The sequence below is a fragment of the Stomoxys calcitrans genome, chromosome 5 (genome assembly GCF_963082655.1).
Source record: "Stomoxys calcitrans chromosome 5, idStoCalc2.1, whole genome shotgun sequence".
In the NCBI taxonomy this organism is placed as follows: Eukaryota; Metazoa; Arthropoda; class Insecta; order Diptera; family Muscidae; genus Stomoxys; species Stomoxys calcitrans.
Genome location: NC_081556.1, coordinates 77,822,499 through 77,842,427, shown reverse-complemented (window position 1 = coordinate 77,842,427; position 19,929 = coordinate 77,822,499). Strand labels below are relative to the sequence as shown.

The 19,929-nt window shown below is 40.1% G+C and overlaps 1 protein-coding gene across 8 annotated transcripts in view; it reads left to right on the top strand.

The window, feature by feature from the left end:
• Positions 1–1,178: 1,178 nt before the first annotated feature.
• LOC106096016 (longitudinals lacking protein, isoforms F/I/K/T) overlaps positions 1,179–19,929 on the top strand; it is a 366,249-nt gene continuing 347,498 nt past the window's right edge. For 2 of the 8 annotated variants that reach the window (XM_059370250.1, XM_059370249.1), the window contains exon 1: positions 1,180–1,356. The gene's annotated coding sequence lies outside the window, so the exon portion shown is untranslated. Of the gene's footprint in view, positions 1,357–19,929 lie in introns of all 8 variants that reach the window. The other 6 variants (XM_059370247.1, XM_059370246.1, XM_059370248.1 and 3 more) reach the window with 5 other exon arrangements.

The following is a 19,929-nucleotide window of genomic DNA, read 5'->3' as shown; positions in this document are numbered from 1 at the left end:
GACATTAACAAAACATCTATCCTTGCTGGCTAGCAAAAAACAATAAAGCCCGCACACTACTCACTCACTCACTCAGCCAAAGTGCTATTGATTGCAAAGACCAACAACAACAACCAACAACTACACAACATTACACAGTCAAACACTCCCAGAGACACGAAAAAAAAGTACGCTATGCTTCGAGACGTTACCTTGAGATATTAAAACGAGTACAAAGGCAAAACAAACTAAACCAACAAAAAAAGAAACAACAGCAATAGGCGAAGCCATTTGCAAGCAAGAGCAGGCGTTCGGCAAGCGGCGAAAATATATGTCGGCACAATACAAATTATTGACCATAACAAAATAAGAACAACAAAACGGTAAATTTAGTAAGTCTCCTACTAAAAATGCACTCGCTCACTCACTCACTGACGGTGTAGTAAAAACAGCCAGCCACAGCTGGGAGTGCATGTGTGTTGGTGTTTTTTTTTGCATAAAATGCATTACACGCGCACTAATACCAATGAAACGTCAAACAAACTGCAGCAACGAAAGTCGAACAGTGCATAATACGAGGCCAGGCAAACAAACAGCCGCACATATATGAGCTTGCTGGCAATGGGCACAACTTACCCCAATTTCGGGGGAGTGGTGGTGGAGATGAGAAGCTAAACAATGGAAAATGCATTTCTGTTCAGTTAAACACCAACCAAACCGAAGCAGACAAGCATACTCACATTTTTTCCTGCTCTCTTAATTCCCTCTTTAAACACTTTGCTGCCATTAAAAAAGAAAAACCCCACCAAAAGAGAAAGATAATTTCATGTTCTCTAATCTACCATAAAAAGAGAGTGGAAGAGGAGTCTTTGTGAAGAAATTCTCTTGAAGATGTATAAATAAAACATAAACTAAGAGAAAAATGCTTAGAGAACATTTTTCTCCAAAAACGAGAGACGAGTTCAGTTTTTGCCGAAGTGCCTACTGTGTTTGCCTCGGAACTACATTTACTCTTCTTGTTGTTCCTTTATAGTTGTCGTTGTTGTTGTTGATGTCGTATTCAAGTTTTAATTTACATGTGTTTGTGTTGTCGACCAGCCAGCAACGACGATGTCGATGTCGATGCCGATGATGTTGATGTTGCTGTCAATGATGGGGGGCTTGAATCATTTTTATGTGAAGTCGAAGCTCTTTAAGTTGTAGAAAACTTTTTTTGAACAGTTCCAAGCAACGTCGTGCAACATTCGAAAGCCACGAAAGTTTTGTGCGGCTAAACGTGCTTTTCCCTATTCTCTGTTTGTCGTCGTCGACGTCGTCATTTACTGCGGCTTCTTGGTCGCGTTTGTGTGTGGAGTGCATGTGCTAGCTGATGTATGGGTGAGTAGAAATTATGGTGATTAAATTTTAGTTTCAATTCATAGAAAATTTTGGAAAATTAGCAAATTTTCTTCAAACATTCTACTGACTTTGCATTAGGTTTTCAGAAAATCATGCAGCAGTTTATTTTTTGATCTTTTTCAAATAGGATCGGCTGCTATATATATAGTATATATGGCGTTTTACCAGCCACCCCCACCTACCTTTCCCACTTTTCCAACTGCGGAATGGGTAATTTTTCCATTTGTTGGAGCTGTACTTTTTCCCCAATCTACAAATGCATGCATAGTATACTCTGTGGGTATGTATATACATAAGCATTATGTATACATATGTGTCAAGAGAAAATCGTATGTTGTTGCATTGTGGTTTTTCATTTTCTCCATTTCTTCGCTTGTAGTTGGGCATTTCGAAATCTTTAATTTTCACTCCGTACGTTTGTGAGACTGCTTTAGGTTTTCCTACATACATATGTATGTATGTAGTGTGCGAAGAGCTTTTCTTGTTTGGAGCTTTGATCAATGAAGCAACTTTCTTTTCTTCGCATAACTAAGCACAACATACATTTCAACAAATACTTCAATATATGTATGTATGTATGTACATACAAATGTATGAATTTGAGCATAATTATGTACATTTCTCAAACACTTACTTTGTTCAACTAACACTAGAACATGGTCGCAACATGACTGTCAATAACAAAAATTCGAATGATCAATTCGCCATAAGACAAGTGATTACACATTTGAAATTTTTTGTTTTTGAAAACATTGGAATGTTTGAGCCTGAGGGCTGTTCGAACACTTTTCCAGTAAAAATTTGCGTGTTAAGATAACCTGTTTGCAATGATTCCGCATGCAGACGGAACCAATATCATGAAAAAGTACTTTTCTGATCCGCATGATCTATCTGATAGCACCAGTGTGTATCAATTCACTTTTACTTTACGCCCTAAAGGCAAAAAGTGAGCAAAAACATGTTGCAAGGAGTTGTAAAGGCGGATATAGGCTTTCAATAATCTGTTGTTGATCCAAATCTATGGAAGAATGGGTATGGTTGTTATTCAAATTAACTGAAATTTAGAATAATGATTTGTATTATAGCCAACCTCATTCACACTACCCACCTAACAAATCAGTCCCTATTTGTGTAATGTAGCGTAGCCATATAGGCCGACCTTCAGACTAAACTTTTGAGGACCTGAGGCGATAAACTGCTGACGTTCGAGCGACTGTATTTCTGTCCGTCTGGTTTTAAGCACAACGGGAGCATTTTTATTATCAGATTTTATTAAATTTTGCGAAGATTTTCTTTTATTGTAACTGTGTAAGGTTTCGCTTCAGCATATCAAACGGTAGCCATGAATTTCCACCACCTTAGGATGGGGGTATACTAATCAAGTCAATCCGTTTGTAAAATTAAAATTTTGCCCATGAACATTCCACTAAGGAACAGGGGCAAACTTCTCACATACCAATGAGTGCAGTCCGATTTAAGTTTTAACCTCAATGATAAGGGGCCTCCTTTTTATAGCCGAGAACAGCGTGCCGCAGTGCGATACCTCTTTGGAGAAGTGTTTTACATGGCAAAGTACCTCACAAATGTTGCCAGCCAGGAGAGGAAAACCACCGCTGAAAATTTTTTCTGATGGTATTCGAACCCAGGCGCTCAGCGTCATAGGCGGGCAGGCTAATTTTTGCGCTACAGTGGCCTGCTTTGTAATACCTCGAAATATTGTACTGCGACCCCATGAAGTATACATATTCTGGATGGTTTCGACATTCTGAGTCGATCTAACCATGTCCGTCCGTCTGTCGAAATCACGATAGCGGTCGAACACGTAAAGCTAGCCGATTAAAATTTTGCACAGATATTTTTTATTGATGTAGGTCGTTGGGAATTGCAAATGGGCAATTTATATTTATATTTGGATGTAGCCCCCATATACACCGATCCCCCGATTTGACTTCTTGAGCCTCTAGAAGCTTAAATTTTCATCAGATTTGGGTGGAATTTAGAACAAAGACTTGACTTATTACTTCCAACATCCGTGCCAAGTATGATACGAATCGGTCTTCAAACAGATATAGCCCCCATATAAACCGATCCCCGGATTTGAATTCTTGAGCTCTTAAAACCTTCAATTTTCATCCAATTTCACTAAAATTCGGATAAAGACTTGACTTGATATTCTAGAGCCTTAATTTTCATCCGATTTGGGTGAAAATTGACTTGTGTTATGACTTCCAGCATTCATGCCAAATATGATCTGAATCGGTCCATAAACAGATATAGCCCTCATATAAACTGGACCCGGTTTTGACTTCTTGAGCCCTTAGAAGCACAATTTTTCATCCGATTTGGCTTAAAATTGGAACAAAGTCTTGAATTATGACTTCCAACTTCCATTCCAAGTATGATCTGAATCGAGTTTTAAACATATATAGGCCCCATATAAACCGATCCCCGGATTTAAATTCTTGAGCCCTTAAAAGCCTCAATTTTCATTCGATTTGGCTGAAATTAGGCCCAAACACCTTTCTTATGACTTTCAACATCAGTGCCAGTTTAATCCGTATCAGTCAATATGGTGAAAATAGGTCACCTTAATACCGATATGAATTCTTGAGACCAAAATAATATAAAAACAAACTCAGTTAATAAGAGTACAATTTTTAGCGGAATCCATTCGGCCCTGCCGAACATAGCACGCTTTTACTTGTGTTATTGTAAACACTTTAGCAGCTTCGACTGCTGTAAAATGGCCTTTCTTTTGTTGTAAAACCAAAAACTCTTTAATGACAAAAGTGTTTTGATAGACGCAAACGATTATTCGTTTACCGGACCAATAATCATTCTGCGTCGACTCTCTCCTATAGACCAATGATGGGCAAATATACTCACACTGTTGCACATTACTACGGACGTACACAAAGCAATAGTCTCAAGCAAGTTCATGCGCTTGCACATTATTGCAATTGAGTGCTCGTCACGGGTATAGACGCTTTCTCACACACAATATTTTTTCCTTTTTTTTCACTGAGCAAAGTGCAAAAATGTAAATTTGATTTTTATACCCACCACCGAAGGATGGAGGTATATTCATTTTGTCATTTCGTTTGCAGCACATCGAAATATCCATTTCCGATCCTATATATATATTCTCGATCGTCGTAAAAATCTAAGACGATCTAGCCATGTCCGTCCGTCTGTCTGTTAAAATGGCGCAACAGTCTTTAAAAATGGAGATGTTGAGCTGAAACTTTGCACAGATTCTTTTTTTGTCCATAGACAGGTTAAGTTGGGCTATATTGGAATATATCTTGATATAGCCCTTATATAGACCGATCCGCTGATTTAAGGTCTTAGGCCCATAAACGCCACAATTATTATCTGATTTTGCTGCAATTTGGTACAGTGAGTTGTGTTAGGCACTTCGACATTCTTTATCAATTTGGTCAAGATCGTTTTAGATTTGGATATCGTTCTCTTGTTTCAAAATTTTGGTCCCATTAAAAGGCGCATTTCTTGTCCGATTTCGCCGAAATTTGAGACAGTGAGTTGTGTTAAGCCCTTTTACACCTTTTTGCAATTTAGCTGCCATATAGACCGTTCTATCGATTTCAAATCTTGGCCCCATAGAAGGCGCATTTATAATCCGATTTTGCTGAAATTTGACGCAGTCACATACGTTAGGCTTTATGTACTATTGTAGACGGGCCGTAGGCTTGAAATGGGGACTGAATCCGAGGATAGTCCACTGGCTCTACAGAAGCGCTTCAATAGTTTGGTAGACTGCTATGGAGAAAAAGTGCAACTTAAGGACCATACAACAGGTTCAGAGAACATGGCGGAGCGATGAGGACCACGCCCACTATGGAACTGGAGACCATTCTTGATATCCGACCCATTGACATACAGATTAAGTGTGAGGCAGCCACTGCGGCTATGAGACTTAAGGCGATGGGAGAATGGATTGAGGATGGGAGCTGCTCATACCATCGCGGTATAATCGAGGCGACGATAGGAAACCTGAAAGGAAGAAAAGAGGTTTCTGATCGGATACCTGAGATGAACCTTGAAGTCGAGTGAGAGGCACTGCTGCCATCGGCACAGTCTTGGATTGACGGAACCCTAGTATTGCCATCTGGAAGATCATGATACACGGTTGGATCACAGCTAGGGGACAGAGTGGGCCTGGGGGTCTAAATTGAGAACCCAGGACTGAAATCTGTTTTAGACTGCCTGACCATAATATGGTCTTGCAAGCGGAGATCCGGGCGATCACGGAATGCGGGAAGTGGTGTGTTGCTAACGCGAGGACATCGAGTGTGAACATCTTTACCGACAGCAAAATTGCCATAAGGGCAATAACAACTAGGACGGTAAAGTTACGAACAGTCTTGCAGTGTAACAAGAAGATTAACGCCTTCTCTGAGGATGGCAAAATCCCCATCGTTGGGTGCCGGGCCATAACGGAGTAAGGGGAAATGAAAGGGTAGACGATTTTGCGGTGAAGGCCAGAAGACTGCCGTCAATAAACTTGGTTAACACGAAACCTTTCGGGTCGACGCAGTCCGAGTTAAGGGAGTGGGCGACGAATGCGCATGCAACATTGTGGAACAGCGAAATGAGCGGTAGGACGGCAAAAATCCAATGGGGGATCCAGATCGTGAGAAGACGAGGCTATTTCTGAAAGGAAGTAAGAAGGAGATCAGTATTGCTATTGGTATCATGATGGGACACATAGGACTACGAACTCACTCATGTAAAATCGGTGCGGCAAGTGATAGCATATGTAGGGCATGCGGGGAAGATGACGTGGCGTTGAAGAATTTCCTTTTTCATTGCCCGACTTTCGCGTCTAACAGATACCTTCGTTTAGGTGGGGACACTATACCATCTTAGGGGAGTGGGATGCAAAACAATTAAGGATTTTGTAAGTAGCACGGAATCCCTAACTTACGCACAACAAGCCGATTACTAGCTTAGGTGTATGTCCATAGTGGCATGAGGCATATTTATTGTGTAGAGTACCGTAAACAGCTGAGTACAATCGCAATTCACGATTCGCAAAGAGCTCGGGGCCATAGGTTTTACCAGGTACCAAAAAGGTTTATGCTAGGAGAGCACGTATATGAGGTGGAGTGAACGAATTGATTAGCCACATGACACGCAATTTAGTAAAGTTTGTCCTATTGCAACATTTATATGACTTCACCAGCTAAGAGTTGAGTTAAAAATGACCCCCAAATTTTTGGCACTGGGCACAATTTAAATTTATTTTTGATCCCGTAGCATATCTACGTTTTGCAAAGAAATCTTTTTGTTTTTATGACAAATAATTCTTTTGGACTTATGTGGATTTAATAAAAGACCATTTGCTGTGGCCCGTCGATCTTGGGCCTTGACTTCTTGAGCCTCTGGCGGGCGCAATTCGATTTGACTAAAATTTAGCATGTGGTGTTTTGGTATTACTTCCAACAACTGCGCTAAGTATGGTTCAAATCGGCCTATGTTTTGATATAGCTGCCATATAAACCGATCTTGGGTCTTGACTTCTTGAGCCTCTAGATGGCGCAATTCTCGTCCGATTTGACTGACATATAAACCGATCTTAGGTCTTGACTTTTTGAGCCTTTAGATGGCGCAATTCTCGTCCGATTGGGAAGAAATATTGTACAACGGCTTCCCTCATGACATTCAACATACGTGTCTATTATGGTCTGAAGCGATTAATAGCTTGATACAGCTCCCATATAAACCGATCTCCCGATTTTGCTTCTTGAGCCCCGACAAGGCGCAATTCTTATCCGAATGAACTGATATATTACACAAAGACTTCTACAATGTTCGGCATTCATTAATAGTCCGAATCGGACTATAACTTGTTTTTAATATTTTAAATAAATAGGATATTATTGCTATTGATAATCTTTGCAGGCCACCGTAGCGCAGAGGTTAGCATGTCCGCCTATGACGCTGAACGCCTGGGTTTGAATACTGGTGAGACCATCAGAAAAATTTTTCAGCGGTGGTTTTCCCCTCCTAATGCTGGCGATTTTTGTGAGGACTATGCCACGCAAAACTTGTCTCCAAAGAGGTGTCGCACTGTGGCACGCCGTTTGGATTAGGCTACAAAAAAAGGAGGCCCCTTATCATTGAGCTTAAATTTGAATCGGACTGCACTCATTGGGATGTGAGAAGTTTGCCCCTGTTCCTTAGTGGAATGTTCATGGGCAAAATTTGCATTTGCAATGTTTGCATGTTTCCACTGTACAGGATACGGGTTTGTTGTGGGAGACAAGGGAGATTTGCATTAGATTTGACGGTAGCTCCATTTGATTTGACGGTACCTCAATTTTGCCCACTTAATTGCTCTATTCACTAACTGGCCATCAAGACAATTACAATCAGGACGTCACGAACAGTCTTGGAGTGTAAGAAAGAGATCAACGCCTTCTCTGAGGATGGCACGATCCGCCGGGAGCCGGGCCATAGCGGAGTAAGGGCAAATGATAGAGCAGACGATTTGGAAGTAAAGGCCAGAAGAATGCCACCAATAAGACAACTAGAGATTGTGCAGTAGAAAGGAATTACTGACTTAGATTTTCTTTTCGAGGTTACTTTTAGTATTTAGAACACACAACAAGTCAATTACTGGCTTAGGTGTATGTATGTCCATAGTACCATGGGGCAGATTAACATCCGTACCCCGTTTTCAACCCAACCTAAATCTCGGACTTTAATAAGAATTAAAAGCCAAATCGCTTCTCGTGCAGAAATTTCAATCGATGTTTAGTTGTAAAATATAGAAATGAGAACAAATCATTTGGTAAAATATCAAATTTATTGAATTTAAGCATATCCTCACTTCAACCATATTCAAAAACTGTAAAAATACACACAACAGAAAATCAACCACGTTCAAAAAAGCTAAATTTGAGAGATGTCAGTTAAAAAAAAAAGTTACCAGAAGAGTTGGCATAAATAACCAATAAGACTGTAAATCCCCGAACTATTCAAAGGATCTTAAGTGACAACGGTAGGTTAGGTTAGGTTGAGAAGAGGGTGTGACAACGGTAACTGAAAAGTATTCGCCCAGAAACATATTGAAAAAGGATTTGTTTTCTGGAAAAAAAACGTTCTGTTTTTAGGCGAATCAAAGTGTAGTATTTTCGGAAGTGAGCATTACTGTATCATTACATTTCTCAACTGAGCTATAGAAGCCGACTAGTAGCCAAAAAAGGAATGTACGTAGACTTTTGTCGGCCACTGTATGCTAATAAAGGAAAAACTTGGACCTTTTTGGTTTTTTTTCATAATTTTGAAAGTTTTCTATTAAAAAAGTAACGTCGTTTTATGAATCGTCGGTTAATCCATTATTTCTATCAAAAAAAAGGAAAAATTGCAACACAAAAATACAAATTTTACCGTTAGTGTTAAATACTATCGATATTGACGCAAACAGTAAACTATCGATAGTTTGCCAGCCCTATTTTATTGTAAAATTTCGTTACACGAATCAATCGTAACTTAAGCGGCCTGGTATTAAATTCGTTTTATTGGCTTTGCATTATTGTGGGCTTCTTTTTTGTGCCAAAAGAAAACCTAAATAAAATCACTCATCTCTTCCCAACCAACTCATCGCCATGAGCAAAAGAAACAACGAGGACGACAACCAACAACCATGGGAGTGCAGTTAACACGAAATGCAACGAAAACTTTTTCCACATTTCATTTCAACATTGGGAGTGAATTTTCTTTCTTTTTTCGTGTTGTTGCTTTTTCGAAAATTGAGGTCATTTTAAAATAATGTTTTTAACGATATTTTTCCATTTTGCCGTTGCTGTTGCCTGCTGCTGCCAGTTAGTTGTTGCTGTGTTCGTATTTTCAACACACATACGTACGTGCATAGCATTTGAGTGCAAGTGTGTGTGTGTGTGCAAACATGCATGTAGGCATGTTTGTTGCCGTGTGCATTCATGGGACTCTTGCCGTTGTAGTTTAGTTTTCATTATTTTTCACTTCGTTGCTGGTTGTGTGTAAAGTTTTCTGTTACATAAGCTTTTTTCATTTTCCCTCTTCGCCATCATTGCCCTAGGGTGCGACGAAGTGAGGCGAGGTTTGGGAGGCCTGGCGTTTTACGAGTGTTCGCTCGCTCGCTTGGGTGTTTTTCTAATGTTTTGATGTGTGATGCATAAAGTTCTCCCCACAGTCAAAATTGCTGTTGTAGTTATTGTTGTTGCTTCTGCTGCTGTTGACGGTGGGGTGTACGGGCTGTTCCCTTTCTTCGGCAACATCCTCATATTCGCTTCACATTGTTGCTGTTTCTGCCGCCGCAGTCCGACAGTTTTGTATGCGATGGCTATTGTTGTTGTATTTCTCTGTTGGCTTTTATCATATGTTTAATTTTTGTTTTGTTTTATTTTCGTTAGGTTTTTCCTATTTCGTTTTGTTGTTGTTGCTGCTGTTTTTTTTTTTTTGTTTGGTTTGTGACTATGAGTGCAGTGCATATTTCACATTTCGTTGTATCATGTTTTTGTACGTGATGTTAAAATAAAGTTGTGGAATGGAAAAGAAAAAACCAGATACGATCACATAGTTTTTTTTTTGTTACTACTTGTCGTTGTTGCTGTTGTACAACATGGCAGGCGCTGGCGAAGATTTTGTTTTGTCCATTACTTTGGATGGCTGAAAGGTTGAGGGGGTTTTTCATTGGGTAATAAAATTTCCTTGCTGTTGTGCTCTTGTTCTTCTTGAAAACTGAGTTGTAATATTTTTCAATTCGTTGTAGTTTCCCCTTCTACTATTAAAAAGCCGAAATGATGGCAACATTTCACCATGACTTTATGTGGTTTTCTGGCCAACTACAACACTTTCCCTTTTGCCCGAGTGTAATTATGATTATAGAAATACATAGGTACTACACTCAAGAAAAATCGAGGTTTGCTTAATACTTAGCCATCGGAAGTGAAAGAAAAAATAAATGCATATGAATACGTACATACCTGTACTATGTACATAAATGAATGAAATGTATTTTTCATATGTTTCCCTAGCTTTTTGAAGTTTTAGTTAATGCATTGGCCCTGAAATTCGCATCATACGCAGGTCTGGAGTTGATGCAGCCCGGTGGCACTTAGGTTTAGTGGGCTCAGCATGCTGGAGGAGGACAGGTGCGGCCACAGTTTCATTCTGGATGCAAAGGGTAGAATGAGGAGGACCTTGAGGAAAATGAGACTTCGATCTTTACTGGGGTCTACTCCGACGCACTCAATATCAGTAAGTCTCCGAGACTACCGGACGAGTGTACGGTCAGGCAGGCAGAGGTCTGTGTCATTACAGTAACCGCAAGAGAAATTCTGGTTAGTGATTTACCGCCCTCAAAACTCAGGATTTAAATGGCCAGTATGGCGGCGCTCAAGGCCTTGGTAAGTCTCCGAGACTACCGGACGAGTGTACGGTCAGGCAGGCAGAGGTCTGTGTCATTGCAGTAACCGCAAGAGAAATTTGGGTTAGTGATTTACCGCCCTCAAAACTCAGGATTTAAATGGCCAGTATGGCGGCGCTCAAGGCCTTGGGTTCGAGGGCGGTGTGGCGGATTATTTGCAGTCGCTCGATAGGCTCCGGGTTCACGATGTGACGCTGATATTGGTTTCCGGACATGAAGGGATTCTAGGAAATGAAGTGGCGGACGAATTCCCCAGGAGGGATTCGTCTGCGGCGGCCAAACCACTCACCGGCGTTGCCTATGTGCCATTTGGTGAGCTACTGAATATAGCAAATTAGACGGCACAAAATGGTGTCGCTGGCGAGATGGGACTCAGTTGGTGGTTGCCGAGCCGGTTAGGTGCTGTGTCTTGTCAGCAACCAGCAAGAAAGACAAAGGGGTAACTGGCAGTTGATCCCATGTTTACTATTCAGAGAGTTACCTGTCATGAGGGACAGAACGACTGAGACGGGAACATACGTGAGCCATGAACGATCTATTAAGGAACAGGGGCAAACTTCTCACATATCAATGAGTGCTATTCGATTCAAGGTTAAGCTCAATGATATTCCCGTCCGTCTGTCTGTTAAAATCACGGTACAGTCTTTAAAAATAGAGATATTGAGGTGAATCTTTGCACAGTTTCTTTTTCTGTCAATATTATCCGTTTTCGCTGATATTTTGGACTGTGAATTGTGTTTTGCCTCTCGCCATCCTTGTTCAATATGGCTCAGATCGGTCTAGATTTGCATATGGCTACCATATAGACCGATCTATCGATTTAAAGTCTTGGCCCCATAAAAGGCGCATTTATTGTCCGATTTCGCTGAAATTTTGGGACAGTGAGTTGTATTAGGGACCTCGACCTCCTTGTTCAGTTTGGCTCAGATCTATCCAGATTTGTTTATAGCTGCCATATAGAACGATCTCCCGATTTAAGATCTTGGGCCTACAAAAGCAAATTTATTGTCCAATTTCAGCTAGTAACGTTTAATTTGGCCCAGATCAGGCAAGATTTGGATAAAGCTTACATATATATCGATCTCTTTACTTAAGATCTAGGGCCCCTAATAGGCGCATTTATTGTCCGATTTCGTTGAAATTTGGTATAGCGAGTTGTTTTAGGCTCCTCGACGGCCAAGATCGGTCCAGATTTGGATGAAGCTGTCATATATACCGATCTCCCGATTTAACGTCTTAGGCCCATAAAAGGAACGATTGTGCTGGAATTAGGCCCACTGAGTTGCGTAAGGCCTCTCTACATTCGTACTGTGTATGGTTAAGATCGGTCTATTTTTCGATATAACTGCCATTTAGATCGATCATTCAATTTATGGTTTTGGGCCCACAATAAGCGCATTTATTTTGCGATTTTGCTGAAATTTGGTATAACGAGTTTTGTTAGGCTCCTCGACATCCCGATCTAAGGGTTGAGGCCCATAAAAGTTGAACATATTAATCAATGTCGCTGAAATTTAGTATAATGTGTTCTGTTAGGCCCATCGACATTCGTACCGAGTATGGTCAAGATCGGGGTATATACATACCGATTTAAGTTCTTGGGACCATAAAGCACGTTTATTTATATAGAATGGGTCTCTCGATTTATGGTCTTTGGCACAGTGAGCCCTTTTTTCGGAGCTCTGAGACATCTGTGCTCTATACAGTTCAGAACGGTCTACATTTCGATATAGCTGTCTTATACAAATACCGATCACCATATTTAAGATCTTAGACCCATAAAAGGTGCATATTTAGATATAGCAATGGGTTCATAAAAGATGCATTTTGCACCGTATTGTGATGAAAGGGGGTTAATATATATGTACATATATATGTGGTGGTGGGTATCCTGGCCGAAATTAACGCCTTTCTACTAGTTTCAACTACTTTCTACTAGTCTCACAAATATCGCGTTAGGAGGGTCGATGTTCTCGGCAGTACTCAAACGCAAGCGTTCAGCGTCATATGCGGACATGCTAACATCTGCGCTACGGTAGCCCCCTCAAGAATTCACTACCCGCACTTTGTGAACATCTGTCATTCCTTGCTCTTCGAGCCTGACCTAGAGCTGGCAAACTATCGATAATCAACACATTCGATACTTTCGATAGTTTTAATAATAAATATCGATAACATCGATACTATCATTAATTTCCCATCACGTATATATCAAACGAAAATGAGAAGTAAATCGATTTATATAGAAGCGATATCAATGCACAGACCATTTTTCTTCAAATTTAGATACAAAAGGTCATGCGAGCCCTGTGCACATTAGTAGAGCAATAACAAACAATGCAAGCGAGCTCAGCCACATTTCGAGAAGTATACCAATGGATGGATCAGGTAGCTTCTTTATAGTACTATTCAACAAATTAAAATCATATCAAACCAAAATTTCTATAAAAATGACTAAAATAATAGAAATATGCGCAGAGGCTAGCATGTCCGCCTATGACGGTGAACGCCCGGGTCGAATCCTGGCCTGGGAGAACATCAGAAAAAAATTTTCAGCGGTGGTTTTCCCCACCCAATACTGGCAACATTTTTGGGGTACTGTGCCATGTAAAACTTCTCTCCTAAGAGGAGAAAACTGGAAATACATAGGGATTTATTTCTCTGACCACCTCCCATTATCCTTTTTTAGTTTCTGATTTTGAAGACAAACCATGCTATGAACTTGACTTGACAAACATTCCACAAATTTTCCCACCCGATAAAGTCAATTTAACGCATTGAAATTCCATCAGGGCAATAGCTGGAAAATCTCGCTGGCCTTTTTGGTAAATTTTCAATATCGTACCAGTTACATCATTGCAATTTCAATAATAGAACAAACACACAGCTAGGTGGCTATTTATCCCATTAAAATGTTCAAATTTATTGCAATTTGCTTTTCAATATTTTAATGCCAACCAAACCAAACTAACTTTAAAGCATTTTTAATAGCTTTTCAATGCAATGCAAATGGATATCCAATTGTTGGCATTGTCATGGGAGTGTGTATGGTGGTGGGTGGATGGGTGGGGGTTGTACAAATTTAGCTGTGCTTTTGGAGAAGACAGCATGGCAAAACTACTATGTGCTTGACAACAAAGCAGGCTACTAGCTAGGGGAAGTATAAATGCGAGAACAGCAGCAGCAGGCAGCAACAACAAGAACAAGAACAAACTGTTGTTAATTTCACATTAAAATTGCATTAAAATTAATCTGGCAACCCAATTTGACTTTTGTGTTTTTACTTTGCGTTCCATTAATTTCTCATGTCATCATAATCATCATTGTCATCGTGTCATACGTACATGTAGCTCTATTTGTTGTTGTTAGTGTTGTTATTGTCGTCGCAGTCGTCGTCGTCATCATCATCATTAACGCTGTCGTCCATCGTAATCAACATATGCATATCTACCATATCCATAGTAGTGTGGATGTGTGTACAAATGTACATGCAACAACAACAGCAACAATTATCGACAACAAAAATGTATGTAGTGCTTCTTTTCGTTTCTCTCTGCTATTTGTTTGCTTATTTTCCTTCCTCTTCGTTGTCGTACTACTTTCTGGTGGGCCTCCTATTTCACAATACACTTTTATATTTGTTGGTGGCGGTGGCGGCGGCCTCAATCAACAGCAGCAGCAGCAGCAGACAAATTGTACACCACACTGAGAAATTCCGAAATTCACCAACACACACGGTCAGTGGCGAATGTCCCCCCCCCCCCCCCCACACACAAAATATGCGTCTGTACACCACACCACAGCAGACTAAACACCATCGTGCGCTCCACCTTTAGGTTGTTTTACATATTTTCATCATTTTTCAATTTTCTCCAATATACTTTAACAACAACAACAACTCGATACGACCCCCATACACCCCTCGCAAAATAGCAATGACAAACTACTAAACTACAACACTAGCTAGCACTACAAAGAGAGTGCTGAGCTGAGTGAAACTGCATTTTTGAGCACAGTGCTCACTTCAAGGTAAAAAGGTGGCCATTTTGAAATGATAGCTCATCTTGCTCAACAAATTAAACTTCAAAAAAATCTTCGAAATTCGAATGATAGACAATGAAAGATATAGAGCGAGAGAGTAAGAGTGATAACCAGCCAGAGCATTTATCATCAATTTTGAAAAGAGAATAACAACTGTTCACTGCCATAGTTTCTCTTTTTCCCCATTATGTTTTTACTTAATGAAGTGGTGTTTTCACCTCCACTGAAAAAAGGGATAAAGAGCGAGCTCTTTTGTTATGGTTCTCTCAGTTCAGTTTGCCTTTTTACTCTTTGCTCTTATCATGTTTAGAAGAACTCTCCTCTGCTAAGAGTGAGCAATAAACATAAAATTTTTATATGTTTTGCTCCCTCATTTATATGGTCGCTGTTTTTGTTGTTGTGTGGTATTCCAATGATTTGAGTTGTGTGTATTTTCTAATTGTTTTTGCGCAGTTAAGCTTTTATGTGGTCTTCAGAACTTCGACGTCGACTACGACTGCTGTAAATAGCATAAAGAAATAAATTTTTTTGCTTTGTTGATAGGCAAAGAAGAAGCATACATATGAGGGAGTAGGAGGAGGAAGTTCGCTGCGTTGGCTTTGTATTTCATCGCGATCTTGGTATGGGGTTTTTTTCGGAGGGTTCGTTTTGCTTTCGTTCACGGGTGCCCCAATTGTCGGTAGGTAGGTACAGTGCATATTTTGTGTTGTTTTTCTCTGCTTGGCTCTTGACGAAAGTTTCATTGGATTTTCAGTTGTGCCAGAACATTGGCGTACATTTCTAATATGCTGGGCAACAATACATTGTCTGTCCAGTCATTGTATATGCCTACAGTTTTATTGATTTTGTTCATAGTCTACTTTGTTTCAAGGATTTTTGGTAAATCCTATGTGAGTAAATTGGTAGCTACCTACATACATAGGTATTCCATTTTTCAACATCTGTTATTTATTGATTTTTTATTTATGTATTGATTTTCGGAAAATGCTGGTTTTCTCTTGATCCATAGAGATATTCTGAAACTTTATGGACAAGGTATGTAGAGTTTGACCCATAATGATTTCAAATAATAGGTACATACTAACATGTGTAGGTATTTTCCCAAACGTACACACCTAAAAGCATCAACAGGAGTTTCCGATCCTAAAAAGTTGAGGAAAATATGATTTGTGTATGAGGGTAGGAGTAGTTAAAATTTTAGTTCAACCAGCAGATCGCTTTATTCCCAATCCAATCCGGGCAAATTGGTCGATGGGTAGATAATAGATTTTTAAGCAAAAACAATTGCTGATTTCATTCAGCAGGACATTGCCGCATAACTTTTGCAATAATTTTAATAAAGCTATCATATTCGCATAGAGATTGTTGTAGTGTTTCAATAAAGTAATCGCGATAAACATGTGTTTTCAGCTGTGAAAAATGAACAGAGTACCAGCCATTAGACTAAATTTGCCAATAGTCGTATCAGGTATGTTCAAAAGTAGGTATCGCGAATTTTGTACCTATTTCTTAAGAAAGTGCTTATTTACATACAGTTATGTTCAATAAATAGGTGTACTAACACCTCATATTTTCACAAGTCAAATTCGTTGGTACAGTAGTTTTGTCATACAGTTATGTGCGAAAAAATAGGGCCAGCGGATAGACCATCCCAAAAGGCAGGGGTCGAATTACCGCATACGTGAACGAGTAAAATTATTCGAAATCTCTGTTCTGGTAGACCCTTATTTCTTTCTGTGAAGTGCGGTTCAGATCGGACTATATTAAAATTTGGTACAGGCATGTTTTTCGGCCTAGAGACGAAGCCTACTGAAATTGGAAAAAATCGGTTCAGATCTGGATATAGCTCCCATATATATGGTCGTTTGATTTTCAGTAATAATGCAATAAAATGGTCATTTGTTAACCGATTTTCTCGAAATTTGGCAGGAAGGATTTTTTTACGATTCGACTTTACTGTTGAATTTCACGTAAATCGGTTCAGATTTAGATATAGCTCTCATATATATATATCGTCCGATTTTCACTCCTAGAGCCTTTACAAGCACATTGTTTGACCAATCTTGCCAAAATTTTGCACAACGCTTTCCCCGTCGACTACTACATTATCTGAGAAGTTTTTCTCGAAATCGGTTCACAAGTAGATATAGCTCACATATATATGTTCGTCAGATTTTGGTTAATTTGCCATTATGTTCTCATTTGTCAACCGTAGTTTTTACAGTTTGAACCTATTTCCTCGCAGAGGTCCATCAAAATTGGAGATAGGTCCCGCATAGTATTTATAGGGTAGGTGTAGGCTATTATACAGTCGGCACCGCCGACTTTTGCCCTTCCTTACTGGTATCCATATAATTTAATATTTGAAGATTATTTCATGCAAATGTTGACCGTGACTGCGCCTCAAATGGTCCATCCGCTTAATACAATTTTGGCATAATCTTTTTAACATTTCGGCCGGCATCTAGCGAATAAATTCCTCAATGTTGTTTTCTAATGCGTCAATTAAAGCGGGCTTGTCTGTATAGACACGAGTTTTAACATAACTAATGGCGTTAAATCGCGCGATCTAGGCGGCCAATTGACCGACACCAGTGCCGAAATAAAATGTTCACCGAACGCTCCTCTCAATAAATCCATTGTTACGCGTGCTGTGTGGCATGTGGCACCGTCTTGTTCAAACCACATGTCATGCAAGTTAAGCTCTTGCATTTTGGGAAAAAAAAGTTGGATATTATAACGCGGTAGCGTTCACGTAACGCAACTGTGGTTGGTTACGTTACGATTCGCATCATCTTTGAAGAAGTACGGTCCAATGATGCCACCAGCCCATAAACCGTACCAAACTCTGAATTTTTTTTGAATGTATTGGTAGCTCTTGCAATGCTTCTGGCTGATCTTCACTCCAAAACCGACAATTTCGCTTATTTACGTACCCATTGAGCCAAAATGAGCTCCGTCGATGGATAGAAGAAGCGCGCGAGCACGCATCTATTTCTATTATATAAAATTGAAATGGTTGCGCTTTGTTTGTTTGTCTGCTCCGTATAGACTCAAAAACGGCTGAACCGACTTTCATGAAATTTTCACAAATGGTAGAGCTTGGGCCCCAGTGAAAAAAAGGGTACTACATTTTTTGATATCTGAAGAGGGGGCGGACCCTCCCCCATACCCCCATTTTCAAGAGTAGATTACGAACTTGGTATACAAATTTCGCCCAAAGAGTGCTGGGGAGTTCCCCACCATCAAAAAACCCCCCAACAGAAGTCTTTCACCGCTTTGGCCAATATGGGTATCAAATGAAAGATATTTAAAAGTACAGTACAAATCTGACAAACATCAACATTTATTCATTGGCATCTGAGGGGCCTCCCCACCCCCCAAAACCCCTCGCATGGCATATTTACCAATTGGGACAATATGAATATCAAATGAGGGTATGAAAGGTATTTAAAAGTAGAGTAAAAATCTGATATAAAAATGTATTCCTTTGGTATTTGAGCCGCCTCCCTTCCCCCCCTAAACCCCCAAGCAGTGCTTATTTTCCAATTGGGACAATATGAATATCAAATGAAGGGTGTTTGGAAGTTGAGTTCACATCTGTTATAAGAATTTGGTCCAAGGTGTCTACGCGGCCTCCCCAACCACAAAACCCCTCAAACGGGCATGAATGTCCAATGTCACAAAATGGGTATCAAATTAAAAGGTCTTTGGGAGTTGACTACGAATCTGGTATACTTATTTGGGATAGAGTCTAGGACCGGCCCGGTCTATGTCAGTCGAGTCTAATAATGATATAAGGGCTCAAGTATCTGGGTCACGTCTTATCGTTCAACAGGATATGTAGATTACGACAATAGAGGGCTCAACTAATTTGTCTTTTGGGTCTTAGAGTCGGGCGGACCGACCCTCTCCTCCTAATAAAAACAACACCAAACTGTTATGTAGGACGATCGAGAATACATTGTACTCAAATGAAATGAAAGGACGAGTCAGAGGGCAATCCTCCTCCCCCTATCCTACCCTGAAAAGGAATTAAAAATAATCTAGGAAGGCCGATCAGGATAGAATAGGACAGAAATAAATGGTCTATGGTAGTAGAGTACAATGTTTACCCTCGAATTGGGATAGACACAGGAGGACCTGCAAATCTTCAAAAAGGTGGTATCCCTAGTGGTAGTTTCGAAACATGATTTTGAATGTAGATAGCCAATACAAAAAAAAAAATAATTAGTGTATGTCTGAACGAGACCCGTAGCCCTAAATATCTTGATCGCCACCTTCAAAATGCATGACATTATGGGGCTCACACAAAGTCGTGCTTTAGCACGATACTGATATTAATTCAGGGTTCGCCCCCTAAACTCCTTCTCCTTTCAACCCGACCATGTGTGCCTAATGTGGAAATGTATAATAGGAATTTGATAGTAAAAAAATAATTTGATATCCAATTTTAGGGCCAAGTTTTAGGGGTCGTCTCACCCCTCAATCTTCCCCTTAACCAATGGCAATTGCGGCTCAAATAAAAAAAGTAGAGAGTAGAGCATGATGCTGATATTTTTTCAGGGCTAAGTTCATGGGTGGCTGACCCACCATACATACCCCTCAAACTGGACATATTTGTGGACTACGGTAAAAAGGGGCTCAAACCTGAAATTTGTTTCATGGCCAAGTATTTCAGGGTGCCTAACCTCATAAACTCCCCCTAAACTACACACATATACCGACTATAGCCATATATAGCTCGAATGTGGTTTTTGGGAATCTGATATCCTCCTTCGGGGCAAAGGGTTTGGATACTCCAAGCCACCACCAAAACCAAAAGAATGAAGTAAATCTAACATCCCCAATGGGTGGACCCTCCCATTACTCTATTTTCAAAAACGCCAGATCTCGGAGATGGATGGGACGATTTAAGCGAAATTTAGTTTGTTTATAATAACTTTAAAACAGAAATTTGGTATACTTTTTTAAGGTGGAATGTCTAGGGTGGCCGCCCCTTCAAAGGCCGCCAAATGGAATATAAACCAATAATGACAATGGCTCAAATGAATGATGCTAGGGCACGAATCTGA